Source organism: Diadema antillarum, unplaced genomic scaffold, assembly GCF_040938485.1.
Source record: "Diadema antillarum isolate AM-2024a unplaced genomic scaffold, OU_Dant_1.0 seq00000124_RagTag, whole genome shotgun sequence".
NCBI lineage: Eukaryota > Metazoa > Echinodermata > Echinoidea > Diadematoida > Diadematidae > Diadema > Diadema antillarum.
Window position 1 is genome coordinate 137,204 of NW_027271204.1, and position 12,355 is coordinate 149,558.

The 12,355-nt window shown below is 43.8% G+C and overlaps 1 long non-coding RNA gene across 1 annotated transcript; it reads right to left on the reverse strand.

The window, feature by feature from the left end:
• Positions 1-8,615: 8,615 nt before the first annotated feature.
• On the reverse strand, positions 8,616-12,355 carry LOC139727234 (uncharacterized). Its single transcript, XR_011710738.1, has 3 exons — positions 12,208-12,355; positions 9,137-9,404; positions 8,616-8,816 (listed from the first exon to the last, which is right to left on the reverse strand). It is a non-coding gene; the product is annotated as an uncharacterized lncRNA (long non-coding RNA).

Consider the following 12,355-nt stretch of genomic DNA (forward strand, 5'->3'; position numbering starts at 1 on the left):
TGGGACAACAGGTGGCCAGAAGGAGAAGAAGACGTCCCACAGGGCGAGTCAAGACAGTCCAAGATCAATCTCATCAATCTCCCACTAAAGTGGGATCCCAAATTCTGCCTTCCTCACTTGTGGGTGATCAACCCATAGTCACGGTGGAGGTTGATGGGATTTCTTGTGAGTGTCTGATGGATACCGGCTCGCAGGTAACCTGTGTTTCTGAGGTGTTTTACCATAAACATCTAAAACATCGCCCCCTGGAGCCTCTCGACAACTTGCTTGTGGTTGGTGCAGGTGGTACCAAAATACCCTACATAGGATACATTGAAATCCACTTGTACTTCCCAGCAGACAAAGCCGGTGTTGAGGTGGAGACAACCACCTTAGCACTGGTAACCCCTACAAGAGACGGCAGTGAGAAAGCACCCCTCCTCATGGGCACCAATACCAATGTAGTGCGAAGGATGCTTGAAGGCTGCAAGCAGAAGATTGGAGAAAATTTCCTACAGACCATGAAGGTGAATAACGCCCTCACTTCAGCATTTCACCAGCTGGATGCAACATCCAATGATGTTCCGGATATTCAGCCACCTGCAGTACGACTCCCCAACAAGGTGAGTGTTCACATGAAGGCTGGCGAGACCAAAGTGGTTACAGGTGTTGTCGAAACCCCTCTCCAATCCTCCGCAACCGTCATGATTGAAGAAGGAGAAGGATGTTTTCCACCAGCTGGATTGCTGATCAGAAGGAGCGTGATTACTTTGCCTCAAGATCCCAACAGTGACGTGGATGTAATCGTCACCAATACATCTCAGCATGACATTGAAATTCCAGGAGGATCGATTATCGCTACGGTTCATACTGCTGAAGTTCTAATAGACCAATTAGAAACTAGTGCTCCGCAAGAACCCCAGCCTTTTTCTCCTCCAGTAGGATGTGATGCTACTGAGATTGGCGAAGCTGACCAACAACGCTTAGCCAAGCTGCTCCAGTCCTATCAAGATGTGTTCTCCAGAGACGACCTGGATATTGGCCGCACATCAGCAGTCAAACATCAAATCCGCCTGACAGATGATGCTCCATTTCGTGAGAGTTCCAGGCGTATTCCTCCTGCCGATTATGCAGATACTCGTCGCCATTTACAAGAGCTCAAGGACAAAGGGATCATCCGTGATTCGCAAAGCTCATTTGCATCACCAATTGTCCTTGTTAGGAAAAAGAATGGCGACTTGAGGCTCTGTATAGATTACAGGAAGTTGAACAGCAGGACAGTACGGGATCAATACAACATACCAAAGATAGAAGATACCCTCCACACCCTATCTGGAGCAGTCTGGTTCTCAACACTGGACCTTAAATCTGGATATTACCAAGTGGAAATGGCGGAAGAGGACAAAGCAAAGACAGCCTTCTGGTGCCCTCTTGGCTTTTACGAGTTTAACAGGATGCCCCAAGGAATAACGAATGCCCCAGCCACATTCCAGCGTTTGATGGAAAAATGCATGGGAGACATGGCTATGACAGATGTGCTGGTGTACCTTGACGACTTGTTGGTCTTCTCCGCCACATTTGACGAGCACCTCAACCGCCTCGAAAAGGTCTTCACCAGGCTTAGAGAATTCGGCCTCAAACTGAACTCGGAGAAGTGCTGTTTCGCTCAAACCTCAGTTAAATGTCTAGGACACGTGATCTCCAAGGAGGGAGTGAGCACCAGCCCTGACAAGGTGTCTGCCGTCCAGCAGTGGCCAACTCCTGCAACAGCTAGAGAGTTAAAGTCCTTTTTGGGCTTCACTGGATACTATCGGCGTTTCATTCCCGAATATAGCCGAATTGCAAAACCACTCCACGACTTGATGAAAGACTACGACCCTATCAGAAGGAGGGGGAGGAAGCCAACAAAGGCACCACTAGCCATGAGGCCCAAACCAACAACGCCCTTTGGTGAGAACTGGAACTCACAATGCCAGAGTGCTTTCAGCAAACTGAAGGAAATGCTCACCTCAGCCCCCATCCTTGCTTTTGCAGATTATGCTGCACCCTTTATCCTTCATACGGATGCAAGCACGAGTGGGCTAGGTGCTGCGCTCTATCAGCAAGTGGATGGGAAGGAGCGGCCTATAGCCTACGCCAGCAGGGGACTCTCCAAGAGTGAGGCCAACTACCCGGCTCACAAGCTAGAATTTCTTGCTGTGAAATGGGCCGTCACTGAGAAGTTCATAGACTATCTCCATGGTGCCACATTCACAGTAGTGACAGATAACAACCCTCTCACCTACGTTCTTTCATCGGCAAAGCTTGATGCGACGAGTCACCGTTGGTTGGCAGCTCTGGCTAACTTTGACTTCACACTCAAGTATAGACCTGGCAAGACGAACGCAGATGCAGATGCCTTATCCAGAATACCCCAAGCTTCTCTCGGGGATGACGAGGAATTCATGAGCACACAAGAGAAGATCTTCAGACTCCAAGAACGCCTCAGAGACCCTAGTGATGGTATCTGTTCACAAAACGCATTCCGAGCAGTCTGTCAGAGTCATGAATTCAGCATTTCTGGCCAGGACACTGAGGGTGAAGATGCAGAGAATGATGGTGGAGGGTGTGCCCTAGTGGATGTCATTACTGATTCAGAAGGGGCCATTCCTGATGACTTTGCCTCAGGCGGTTTAGGAGAAACTGCATTGCCAAGCTTAAGTCCTGCAGACTGGAGAAGGCTGCAGCTAGAAGATGACCCCATCCGCCAAGTTATCGAGTTCATAGAGAGTGGCACTCCTCTAACAACGAAGATGAGATCAGAGATGGCAGAGGAAGCCAGAGTAATCCTGCGGCATCGTGAAAACCTCCAAATGGACGACGGTGTATTATACAAGGTGAGCGCCGCTCCTCGAGGCAACCGGGCAAGACAACTCGTTCTACCAAGTAGCCATCGAGCAGAAGCGTTTCGCCTTCTCCATGATGACGTTGGCCACCTGGGACAAGAGAGGACCTTCGACCTCCTTAGATCCAGGTTCTACTGGCCGCGTATGGATGCAGAAGTAGAGCACAGATGTCGTACTTGCGAGAGGTGTGTGCAACGGAAGCAGAGAGCCCAGAGAGCAGCACCCCTAGTTAATATTACAACGACTGCCCCCATGGAACTAGTATGCATGGATTTCCTGTCCTTGGAGCCAGACAACAAGAATACTTCCAACATACTAGTCATAACTGATCATTTCACCCGTTATGCGCAAGCATATCCAACCAAAGATCAGACGGCCAAGACTGTTGCAAGAGTGCTGTGGGAACAATTTTTCATCCATTACGGGTTTCCTGAGAGGCTGCACTCCGACCAGGGGAGAGATTTTGAAGCCAGCCTTATTTCGGAGCTATGCCAACTGGCTGGCATCCGTAAATCCAGGACGACTCCCTACCATCCTCAGGGGAATGGCCAAGTAGAAAGGTTCAACCAGACCCTTATCAACATGCTGGGCACCCTTGAGGACGACAAGAAGCAGCAGTGGCGGCTCTACGTTAGACCCCTGGTGCACGCGTACAATTGCACGAGACACACCTCTACGGGAGCATCACCCTACATGCTCATGTTTGGGAGAGAGCCCCGTCTACCCATTGATGTGCAGTTTGGCATCACCACGCCGCAAGCCTCCGCCAAGTCCCATCACAAGTACATCCAAGACCTGCGCCGCCGCTTAAACCAAGCCCATAAGCTTGCTGCTACCCAAGCCCAGAAGAATGCGGCCTACCAGAAGAAGCGTCATGACGTGTCTGTTCGGGACCATGCCCTGGCTGTTGGAGACAGAGTATTGGTGAAGAACGTTGGCCTCAAAGGCAAACACAAACTGGCAGACCGGTGGAGAAGTAAACAATATCGCATCATTCGGCGAATCAGTGCTGACATGCCTGTTTATGTCGTTAAGCCGATGGACGATGATGGCCCTGAACGTACACTCCATAGAAACCTTCTCCTCCCATGTGGTTTCCTTCCATCTGAACGAGACATCCCTGTCACACCCCCAAGACCAGCACCGACGCCACGGCCCAGGACATCCAAGCGACTAGCTGCTAAGAACCCTCAGCCATCTCGTGTCCCTGATGATTCATCTACCGACTCGGACATTGTAATACAGGATATTTTGGACCCTGTTGTCATTGAAACTCGTCCAACCCCGGCTCCCCGCCGACGTCTATCCATTAGTAAACCAGACCAGCCCACTCCCATCTTGAATCCTCATGCCGGGGAATTCATACCTGAACAGAGGGAGCCTGAAGAAGAATTACCCGAAGTGATTGATGTAGGCGAGGCAGAGGAAACCATTGAACATGAAGCTACGGATGACACATCGGAAGGTGAGTCATTGCCGTCAACCCAGTCCGATGTAGCGGAAGAACAACCCATACCTCCTAGACGGTCTTCAAGGCGTCGGGTTCCACCTGACCGACTTTGGTATGGCACTCTGGGGAGTAGGAAAGTCAAGCTCATTGAAGAGCAGTTGGCTTTGCAAAAGCAGAGTCTTGCCTTGCTTCATGCTTACTTACTTCCATAGCGTCATGTCGGGACGACATGATTCTAGGAGGGGAAAATGTCAGGTCCTGTTCCCTCGCTGTTGACAAATATGGTTCAGGAATATGGATTGACTTAATTCATCTTGTTGATATTGAGTATATTGTAGGAATAGCATTAAACATTCTACCCCAACCTTTTTTTTAAAATGTTATACAAAATGCATTAATTGTGTATACATACTTTTTGATCGCATGTTTATGTGCAGTTTCCCCGCACATTATTATTGTAGATGGAAGGAGAACCCCCTCCCCCCTCTCCATCCATATGAGTATAAAGCTTTCAACTCTCGTCAAGTATGTTACATCATTACCAAGAATGACCCCCAACCCTAAACGTTGGAATGTAAGGGTGAGGCTCAGCCTAGCAGCTGTTTCTATAAACCAGTGGTTTTGCCCGTTTTAGGGAAGAGATTGCTCTCACTCACTGAGAGCACATTCTGACACCAGCGAGTGCAGACCCCTTGTAAAAAAATACCATGGTTTGACTATGAGGCATAACCATGGTTTTACATTGGATCCATCCATGGTTTAACCATAGTGCAATATGGTTTGATTATGGTCAAACCATGGTGCACTAGTGTTTAACAATAGTTTAACAATAGTTAAACAATGGTGCACTATGGTTAAACCATGATAACTACGGTTAAACCATAGGTTTAGCATGGGTTAACCATGGTAACCATGGTTTAAAGGTGGTAAATTGGAACGCACTTACCATGACATTACTGTGGTATTACCATGGTCACTACTGTGGTTCTACAGTACCAAAACCATGGTTAAGAAAAAGTAAAACCATGGTTAAGGAAGTGTAAAACCATGGTTAGGAAATGGTGAAACTATGGTTAGGAAAAGATGAAACCATGGCAAACTCATGGTTTAACCATAGTGCAATATGGTTTAATTATGGTCAAACCATGGTGCACTAGTGTTAAACCATAGTTCAACCATAATTAAACAATGGTGCACTATGGTTAAACCATAGGTCTAGCATGGGTTAACCATGGTAACCATGGTTTAAAGGTGGTAAATTGGAACGCACTTACCATGACATTACTGTGGTATTACCATGGTCACTACTGTGTTTCTACCAAGCCAAAACCATGGTTAAGAAAATGTGAAACCATGGTAAAGGAAGTGTAAAACCATGGTTAGGAAATGGTGAAACTACGGTTAGGAAATGGTGAAACTACGGTTAGGAAAAGATGAAACCATGATAAACTCATGGTTTAACCATAGGGCAATATGGTTTAATTATGGTCAAACCATGGTGCACTAGTGTTAAACCATAGTTTAACCATAGTTAAACAATGGTGCACTATTGTTAAACCATGGTAACCAAGGTTAAACCATAGGTTTAGCATGGGTTAACCATGGTAACCATGGTTTAAAGGTGGTAAATTGGAATGCACTTACCATGACATTACTGTGGTTTTACCATGGTCACTACTGTGTTTCTACCGTGCCCAAGCCATGGTTACGAAAAAGTGAAACCATGGTTAAGGAAGTGTAAAACCATGGTTAGGTAAAGGTGAAAGTTTGGTTAGGAAAAGATGAAAACATGGTTTTACAGCTGCCAAACCACAGAATCACAACCCAAATCACGATACAACCATGATCCATTGTACATAGTAAACCCACTATTTAACCACAGTGCAATATTGTAGAAAAATGTATTTTTAACTACAGTTGTATTTCACAAGTACTTTGAGAAACCATGGGGGAAATTGGTGAATAATAAAAATTGGTGAATATAATATTTGATGAATAATGATCAATAAATAGCACAGTAGAGTCTTCACATAAAGTGATGAAATAAAAATATTTTCAGTAAATTACCTGGAGCAGAATAATAATTCTTACAATTCCTATACATATGTATTATGATACAGTACATTTGTAAACATGTATATGAACCTGGACTCTGAAACAGGAGAAAACCAATTCTGTATTATTTTCCTTCTAGCTATAGTCTAAAAAATATGTACAGCTGTATTTAAAAACTGACTTCCATGTGTGTGTTGGTGGATGGGTGCAGATTGTAAGTGTTAATTGATTCACTATTTAATAAAAGAAGCTATATGTAGCAACGAGTAGGTCGATGCTCTTACCAGCATTGACTCTCACACAGCCAAAGCTCTCCCCAAAACATACATGTATATCGAATACACTATGGCCAAATTGAGGAAATCAAAAAGTCCCAATTTTTATGGCCTAGTCATGTGTATTCCTCTGAACATGCAGAAGTCAAACATTGCCCAATTTGATGCGCTTTTTCAGTCAAAACTGACTGACTGGAGTTGACTGTACTGTCATTAGCATTTAAAGGCACATAGACCCGGTGGTTTGCTTGCGTACACGGCGCACGGCACAAGCTTCCTTGAGAGACCTATGCTATCGACTCCTCTTTATCGTTAGCGTACACGGCGCACGGCACAAGCTTCCTTGAGAGACCTATGCTATCGACTCCTCTTTATCGTTAGCGCTTACGCTTTGACCCATTTCCATGAGTCCGAAGAAGTCCAATCCACTGCTGATGATGACAGCTTTAATATTTTTTTCTCTGAAGTCAAACAAAGAAGCATGCACCCTGGCATTCAAATTCTACGGACTGTCTGACACGCAGAGAAGACAATGAAGGCAACATTACCTAGCAACACCTACGCGCTTTACTGTTGACGACAGCTCAATTTCGGCAGTCTTTGTATCAATGCTAATGGTGATCGGCACTCTCATCCAAAAGCGCTGCAGCAACTACCGGGTCTAGGCACCTTTAAAATAAGAAAGTACACAAGGGTAGAAACAGTCAATTATGATTATACATTCAAAAGTTATTTTTCAGCAGCTGGGTGTGAGAAGTCAAAGTATCATACAAATATCACATTATTTCCAGTTGCAAAACTGTAGGTTTATGTAAACAAATCAATGAAGAAAATGTACTCTTACTGAACCTCAGTCAACAAATAACACATAAGAATGCACATTTGCTCACTTTGCTGTTACGATTGAAAAGTAGCTTTTTATTGCTTCATGAGCAGCATCTTGACTGTACGTAGGTATGGCTTATTGCCAGTCACATGATTTAAAACTATAACAATATCACCTGCAAAGAATTACCGGTAGTTGGATAATTAAATACAGTGTACATACATTAGTGCATGTTTGATGTACATGATCATTTGTAGCTTTGTATAGATAATGCAAATTTGGACTTAAGTGACACCAGGAGCACTGGACAACAGAACAAAACAGCATCAAAAAAAAAAAGAAAAAATATCTAGCAACCAACAGTCCTGACATGAGAGCATACATGCACACTTCACATGCTTTGAAAACTGTCCTTGTACTTCTACTGTCCAAGAATATCCAGCAGTAAGCTTTGGTGCAACTTCTGGATGAGGCTTCGCAGGAACTAGGTCTTGATATAGCTTGGTTAGGGTGCCCTTTGTCGTTGTGGAGCCTTGAGATGTCCTTCTTTTGCAACCGTGAGCCGTGAGAATTTTCTTGGGGAAGATCACTCCTGCAACGAACTGAGAATTTATTCATTACGCTATTATTTTTTTTAAATAATAATAACATGTAGTACGTGTTAAACTCTACTTCAAATACTCAACACACAAAATTCTTGCACAGAATAGCTACCTTGCAAAAAACATAAGAAGAATGGGATTAGATTGATGTGGTACACCTAGCCATCATTTCATCACTCTAATGTGCTGGAGAGATACTGTTTAAAATACAGTGTACTTTTACAATCATTTTAACCCCTAAGTGCCACATACAGGTGAAGCCATTACGTTCAACATTCCATATCATGTATTGTGCACAAATTGCCTAGAGTAATTTGATGTTTTTCAAAAATTGATCACATTCTATTTTAAGCAGGTTGCCAATATTTTAGGATGCTGCATAGCATGCTGCTGGTATTTGAGGATGTTGCACAAGAATGTGGGTATGCTGCAGTGTAATGCTCAAATTCCTCATGAACCACACTAATAATGGGTTGAAAAAAAGAAAGAACAAATAAAGAAAGACAGAGGAGTATCTTACCCTTCATGACATGGAAAAGCGGGAGAAAGTATGACATCAGTAGATGGACTTCTCTGCACCAGAATTCAGCCAGGAGGATGCCATACACGTATCAGCACTGCATGTACTTGTACCCATGAAAGGAGCTAGCTAGGGGACAGCCTGATCGATGGTCATGGGTGGACTTCAAGTCTTCTATTGAGAAACCTTCTCGTGTCAGCCACTGGCACAATCAATCATTGATTCTGATGAGGAAAAAAAAAAATAACACAACATAACGATAATAGTGATGATTGAGAGAAGTGAAATAAGGTTAGGCAGAAAAATCACACAGGAAAATGACGTAACATACAAAATACAGCATTGGATGATTTAAAGTTTGGTGCTTGTGCTAGCTCCCAAATGACTGCTGGAATAAAAGACTCCCAAATATTCTACAATGTCGCATAGCATGCTGCTGGTTTTTGAGGATGTTGCACAAGAATTTGGGTATGTTACAGCGATATGCTCAAATTTCTAATGAACCATACTGGGTTGAAATAAAGAAACAAAGAAAAAGGAATACCTTCTCCTTGATGACATGGTCAAACGGGAAAAAACATGACATCAGATGATCCACTTCTTTGCACCAGAATTCAGCCAGGAGGATGCCATGTACACATATTGATGGAAATCAGCGCTGCATGTGCATCATGTACTTGTACCCATGAAAGGAGCAAGCTAGTGGACAGCACGATCAATGGTCATGGATGGACCTCAAGTCTTCTATGGACTGCAAGTCTTCTATGGAAACACCTTCTCACATCAGCCACCTGCACAGTCAATCTTTGATTCTGATGAGGAAAAAAAAAAACACACGACATAACAATAATACACCTATTAATGATTGAGAGAAGAAAAATAAGGTTAGCCAGAAAAATCACACAACAATCCGTTAGGTGAATGATATACTGGTATAACATACAAATTACAAAATACAGCATCCTTTGCCATTGGGGGATTTCAAGATCAGTGCTAGTGCTAGCTCCCAAATGACTGACTTAAACTGAGCTCCAACACCGACGGTCGGATTAACTAAGCGATACTGATCAAAGTTATTGATCCCCAGCAATAGGTGTTGGAATCGCACGACGAAAAGTGATGGCGCATGATTACACTCGAATATTAAAAGATGCAGGACTGCTTAGTTTTTAGACACAAAGTGAGGAAGACAGACTAAAATGCCCCAAATTTCAACCATTCTTCAAAACACAACTTAATATTTAATTTTATGCTTCCAGGCTCAGATTTATGAAGCCACATGCTTGTGTAGGGCCTACATTTTGTGGCGTGGGTGACCATTGCATTAGCATAAAATGTACATGCTACAGGCCTAACTCTTACACTACGAAATAGCGGAGCTAGGTTCAGTAGACGACATTCTTTGATTTAAACACCAAGCCCAGCACTTGACCGAAAGATTGGTCTGTATCTCGTCGACAGGGATATGTTCCACAGAGCAGAGACTGCATCTGGCTTTACGGATCCCCTCCTATAGACATAGTCCGGAGGTAGAGAGCCATAAGTAACGTAAAAAAAAAATAAAAGACTCCTCCTCCGGACAGACGAATCTTTCACAAGTTTGCCCAGCACCAGCAACCAGAAATTTATGACATATTCTTGAGGTCATCCTACCAGCACCTACGGACTTCAAGTTCACTTCAGTTTTATCGCCAGTGCCAGTGGCTGCCAGTGCTTAAGTTAGTGCTGAGACACAATCAAAAAGCTAAGAGGGCGTACTCTCGCTACTTCGCACGCAAACGGGTGTAGTACGGCATGGAGCGGGAGCCCAACCGAGCCCAATGGCAGCCAATTTAGTAATAATACCGCAAGCTTCTTAAACACATGAGCCTATGGAGCAAACCCTACCTTCCTTTCATTTTCTTCATTTTAAAAGGAAGCACACAGCGGTAGAATTGCATTTCAGACCTCAAAATATCACAAAAAGTATATTTTCTGTCGATATGTAAAAAAAAAAAAAAAATGAAGTAATGTAAAAGCCTTTACTTTTTTATCTATAGTCCCTCAGCAAGTTTGTGTTTGAGCTGACAAACGCCACCTATCTCTTTCTCTCTCCCTCCCGAAACATAGTTTGGTCTACCTACTTCAGCTCAAACTTTGTGGGCCTGCAGATTGCGATTGGAAAGTAAATGACATTTTTTTTTCAAATACATTTCATAGTTAGAGAGGAATGATACTTCTTTACGACAAAACAAGATTCTAAGTACATACATCCGTACATATCTTCCCCTGTATGCCCCCTAAAAAGGGGAAAAATGAAAGGGAGACAGAAATACGAGGACCCAGTGATACGGCACTGATATCATGATCGCGTAATATACAGTACGCCCTCTAATCAATCTATCGGTCTGTTGCTTTCAATGGCGGAATGGCGTCCGTATTTCGCCCATGAGCGTACTACACTAGTTCGCAGGAGTAAGCCCTTGTGTCTTAGCGTAGCTTCTACTGATACTCTTGATTCACTGGAGCAGTTATACCACTAGAAGTCCTAACAGAGTTAGCTGAAAATAGTGTTGTTGATGTAGCTTGCACCGAACCTGACATCACCACCCAATACGAGGTAGGCCTATGCCTACTAACATTGTTAGGGATTACGCCTAACTGACTATCGTCTTGTTAGCCCGACCAGACGCTGTTAGAGTACGCTGTGCTGTGCGAATAAATCATAGCCTGTCGCTTAGTAGTAGGGTTGGGGGTACCACGTATCGTCACCCTAAGGATCTGTAGCTTGTTTATTCTAAAAATATAACACAAATCCGCCTAATTCTTACCTCAAATATGCCATAAATACTGCAGTTTTGAATGTCATGACCGTCTCGTTGATTATGAATCTCTGTTTTAAAATAGCGCAATTTTAGCGTGTGCGTTTCGTTTTCTTCGCGCAGCTAAAAAGGGAACCTTGCGATCGGCACCCCCTAACCTCCATAGGTATACACGTGAATTTCACAGCATAGGTAATACACGTGAATTTCACAGGCCATAGGTATAATACACATAAATTTCACAGCCATGCGTCGTTACTGAGCGGATGTGTAATTTTTAGCTTGGTTTGTTTGAGTTTGATTTTCGTTTCTTCGTTTTTATTGTTTTTATAGCTCATGACACTTAATCCCGCGCGTACCTTTTCGTTCTATACGCAAACAGCCATGATACGCAGGGTGCCGATGGGAAGGTGCCCTGCCGATAGGTGGTGCCCCAACCATACTAGATCTACACTGTCTACAGCGACTGGGTTGTGTATAGAATCTAGTTACCGTAGATAACTTGTAGAATTTCGTGACACAGTAACACTAACAGTTCAGTACATATACAGTAGCTGAGTTAGAACAACTCATTCCAAACTCTTGAGCTCTCATGTCATACTCTCACACTCACTGACTCAGTCACACTCTCAGATACAGAACAGTCTAACTGGACTGGTTATCCCCACTTGATACGATCATGCGAAATTTGCACAGCAGGGGCAGGGCCGCTGCCGGCCCCGGGTCGGTCGGGACAATGCAATGCAAATCTCGCTGGTAATTATTTTAGCTAAGATTAGGTCTACATAATGTATTAAAAGTTACGTTGACCAACCTTCCGCGAAGAATCCCAAAGGAGAAGTTCCTCTTTTTCTTAGGGGCCGTTTGCTAGCCATTTCTCAAAATAGATGGTTCGTACCTCGAGATGTTTGACTCCGGTCAGAGATCATCACGAAAGATCAAGAGCGTTTGAAATGAACAGC